At 36.5% G+C, this 4,797-nt stretch overlaps 1 pseudogene; it reads right to left on the bottom strand.

Moving 5' to 3' along the window:
- Nucleotides 1-3,637: 3,637 nt before the first annotated feature.
- On the bottom strand, nucleotides 3,638-3,982 carry LOC110201696 (large ribosomal subunit protein P1 pseudogene; annotated as a pseudogene).
- Between the last annotated feature and the right edge of the window lie 815 nt (nucleotides 3,983-4,797).

Below are 4,797 nucleotides of genomic sequence, written 5' to 3'. Positions count from 1 at the left end.
ATACAATTTCATGGGACCTGTTGTAAACTCTAAATGTAGTTATTCACATTACCTTTACCAAAAAAAGTCTCAAAAACCACTGGAAATTATTTTGTGGAGGATTAAAAAGGGCAATAAATTATATGAAAAAAAGCGCAAGTTACTCCACATTAACTTTGTATTAAAGTTTAAAGTTTACTGATTTAAAAACAAAGATGAGTTTTCAAAGTAAAGATAACCACAAAAAAAAAACACTTTGCAAAATATGGTTCAGGAGGAAGATGATTGGAGGCTTCATTAAAGACTCTTGCTGCTATCAGGAGGATTTAGACATGGGGAGCACTGAATGAAATTAGAACAAATGATTTTTTTTAAATTTTAACAGACAGAAAACCATTCCAATGTGGGAGATATTTTGAAATAGTTGTCTATGTAAAATAAAGTCAAAGCATGGTCTTTCTGGAACAAAGATCAAAAGCTTCATCAAATTAGGGGAAAAGGAATAAAAAGAAAATACGGCAGGCAATTAAAACAACTCTAACCTAAGTTACATATTAAAATTTTTTGGGGAATGATACAAGTAAAAGAATAGATAAGGATATATGCTTTTGCCATTTCATAGGGTGTTTCAACGTAATTTGAATCCATAACCATAATGAAAACAGAAGGACCTAGATAGTGTTTTGGACAAAAAACATAGTTGATTTTGCTAAAACAAAGATATATGGAAGTCCAGGGGGAACTCTGGTTTGTGAGAGAATCTCATCTGTAGGAAGATCATGAGCAGTATTATTTCATTAAGTCCATCAGATTGGTGAAGTGAGCCAAAGTGGAGGGAGTGAAGACAAGCATTGGAAAGGCTGTAGAAAAACAGAAATATAAATTCATTTTTAGTGGTGATACAAGCATTCTAGAAAGCAAATTTGTATATATATATATTCATAACATTACTGAGCTGTGCATTCCTTTTGATGCACACTTACTACTACTAGGCTCTATCTAACTTCCTTTATACAAAATTATATATAGCTCCCTCCTACACCTGTTTTTTGAAGTAGAACAAATTGTAGCCACTGGTCTTCCCATTAATTGAGAAATTACTAAAATGTCCAAAAAAATTATGGTAGGCAACTATAAAGGAATACTATTGTGGTAAAAGAAATAATGAAAGGGGTGGTTTCAAAGAAATTTGGAAAGCTTTATATGAGATGACACGGAGTAAAGGGAGAAAAACCAAGCAGAAAAATGATCAGCTTTAAAAGACTTAAAAACTCTGAACAATGCAAGGACCAATCATAACACCAGGGCACAGATAATAAAGCATGTTGTCTACCTATTGATAGATGGGTGAAGGCCTGAGAATGTTTTTAATATTTTTTGATCTATAGCCATTTTGGGAATTTCTTTTGTTTTACTATGAATATTTGTTATACAATATTTTATTTTCCCCCATGGAGAGGAAGTGGAAGGGAGAGAAACTAAAATACTTAATAATTTGAAAAATAAAAGAAAATTAGATGAAAAAGAAAAATGCATGTTTAATAATTTAACTAATGAAGGCTTAAGCATATATGATCCAATAATTCAATTGTGTGGCTCTGATAAAGCCAACGCATATTTTTCACTTAATGTTATTTTAATGGAAAGAATTCAGTTGCATGGCTTTTTTTCCCCAGTCCATGTACTTGTGATTTGTTATTCTGGAGGCTGTCCCTAAAGAACAAAAAACTAGGGACAACATGGCAGCTTGTTCCAAAATTTGGAGGTACACATTGCAGAACAGCAATGTATTGTCTTCGTGGCCCCAGAAGGCAGAACTAGAAGCAATGAATGGGGCGGGGTTATAAAGACAAATTTCAACAAGAGGTGATCAAAAACATCCTAACAATTAGACCAAGAGAAAATTAGATAAGCTGTTGAAAGTGGTAATATATTTTTGCTCAGAGCAGGTTTCCAATAAAAGCCTGGATGGCTACTTGTGAGGGACCTTGTAGAGAATATGTTTTGTTTTGTTTTGTTTTTCAGGAATTAGATGGATTAAGTGACCTCTACTATTCTTTTTTGATTTGGAGATTATAGGATTTTTTCTTATTTTTTTCTATTCTTAGTATTTTTCCAGACAGAGCCTATGAAACTGCCCTATAGCCTGGAAGCCAGAAGAATTTATTTTTATTATCATCACCTGTGTGGCAATGCTGTGATTGTGTACTTCCTACGTCCACCTTTTTGATTTCCTCTGTGTGTGTGTGTGTGTGTGTTCTTTCTAACTTTCTCACGTTCCCAATGCCCAATGCTTTCATGCTTTCAAAAGCCTGCTTTCTGATCAACCCTTAGAGCACAGAGAAATATCTGCTGTATAACTGCAAATATGGGCTGTTACAAAGTGTTTGTAGTAGATTAATCCATATGTTGGGGGCTGATTAGGGATTCACAAGATTTAGTCCATGAAATGGAGCTTCAGGAGAGGGTTTGAACAATTCACCTGTGACAGACACATGATTATACAGTCATGGGCCTAGGCAAGTGGTCATTATGGCTCTGGTCTCAAGTGCAAATGAGAGGCAGAAGAGAAGGTATATCATCCATCGAGTCCTTTCACTACCCTGCTCACTTTCCCTGAGATATTAGAGTGCTGTAGTAGATAGCATATTGAATTTGGATTCAGAAAGACCTGCGTTCAAATTCTAGCTCAGATGCTATCTGTGTGACTTCAGGCTATGGAAAGGAGATGCTGTTATAGGCAGACAATACCTCCCACAAACCACCTGCTCTGCACTAGTAATCTTTTCAACCAGCCCTGATGAGGTGGCTGTCATGAGGTCCTAGGCACAAGGTTTTTATCTTTAGATATCTCAATACTTGTCTGACAGACAGGTTAGAAGTGATTCAGGATGAAGAGGACACTGAGAAAATGTATATGAGCAACGAGGCCTTTTACCAGTGGGCAGCTGAAGGCATTGACTCCAGAAATAAGGACACACATACTTGTCAAATTCCATACAGGGAGACTACATGATCCTTTCACCTTCGGATGGAAGCCACACTGCCTGTCCATTCAGCATATTTCATGTGTTTTGTGGGGAGAGGTGAATGGCTATTTTCTTTCTTCTCTCTGCATTTATTAACAAAGATGTGAGCTGGAAGAAAAAGAATTTAGATTGAAAAGAAGGAAACAATATGTGCCACCAGTGCCTTCAATGACAGTTCACAGGAGGTATATGGCTCTTTCACAGGAAAAGCTTGAGAGAGTTCCATTATGTGGTATCAAGAAAAAAACCCCAAAACTGGGGTTCACAACTTACCTCTACTTTCTTTCCCTCTTTCTCCTGACCATCGATCTTCTCTCCCATATAACGATCCCTGAAAATGTATTAGTGAAACTCCAGGGTAAGTAGAATCAGTGCATTCCCCTTACTATTTTTGGTTTCTAGTCCCTGCCTTTCTCCTTTATCCCTGTTTAACTTTGCTGGGAGGCAATCAGGAATAAAGCCAGAGGAATTTTTGGAAGGAAATACTCCCTCCAGTACACTTGTTGCACTGTTTCGTGATTTTTTTCCTATTATTTATTTTCTGGAAAAAAAGATGGATGCTGGCTAATTTTTTTCCTTTTTTTCTTTTTTATTTTGAGTTGGTTTTTATTTAATATTACATAAAATATTTAGTCAAACAGACCAAAGCCCATGTCATCATTGGACTTCTCAGATTCTTCTTTTTTTGCTTCCTTTTTCTTCTCCTCAGCTGGGGCAGCTGTGCTAACAGGAGTTGCTCCTCCAGCACAGGCAGCACCACCAGCTGCTGGGGCAGGTCCACCAACTCCTACATTTCAGATGAGACTTGCAATGTTGACATTGGACAAGGCCTTTGAAAATAATACCGGCCAGAATAATTCAACATTTACACCTGCTGCTTTAATGAGGGCATTGATTTTATCCTCTGTTATGGTAACATCATCATCATGAAGGATGAGGGCAGAGTAGATACAAGCGAGCTCGGAGATGGCCATTTCAACAGAAGGATGAGGAGAGACTTGTTTGTAGTGGTGCTAGTTGCCTGATGAAGTGAGGGTTCATCCCTAATGCAGCCTTAGCTTCCAAAGAAGAACCAAGCACCTTACAGACAACTGAAGAGCTAGCTAATTTTTTCTTGAATGCTCAATTTTCTCCTTAATCTAGTCAGTCTTAGGTTAGGGTGGAGACATTTATACAATGGGAAAGTGAAAAGGATGTGAAAACTGAAAGAAATCTTAAAAGGAATCCTCTAGTTTGCTGGCAATTTTCTTGTCTTCAGTGTTCTTTTCCCATTTTCCTGGACCTGGGTGTACCACCCTCCCACCCCAATTGTAATTAAATCAATACTTATATTGTTTCTGGTAAGGACATTCCATATAATTAATTTTGGAATTGGAGAAGCAAATAAGTTGTCTTAAGACAATAATGGGTGGGAAAGGAGGTAGTATCTTTCTTAGTCATTACCAGCAAGATTATTTTTTTTTAATTTCAATTATTTTTTAGATTTTAGCATTCACTTCTATAAGACTTTGAGTTTTGATTTTTTTTCTCTCCCCCTCCAAAATCTGATGTAGGTTATACATATACAATCACATTAACTCCACATTGATCATGTTGTGAAAGAAGAATCAGAACAAAAGAGAAAAAACATAAGAAAGAAAAAAAAGAGAGAAAAAGGAGTGTTTCTACCTGCATTCAGACTCTATAGTTCTTTCTCTGGACATGGTGAGCATTTTCCATCACAAGATTTTTGGAGTTGTCTTAGATCACGGTATAGCTAAGAACAGCTAAGTCAATTGATCATTAGACA

Source organism: Phascolarctos cinereus, unplaced genomic scaffold (genome assembly GCF_003287225.1).
Source record: "Phascolarctos cinereus isolate Bilbo 61053 unplaced genomic scaffold, phaCin_HiC Scaffold_726;HRSCAF=1367, whole genome shotgun sequence".
NCBI lineage: Eukaryota > Metazoa > Chordata > Mammalia > Diprotodontia > Phascolarctidae > Phascolarctos > Phascolarctos cinereus.
This window is presented reverse-complemented; position numbering and strand designations above follow the sequence as displayed.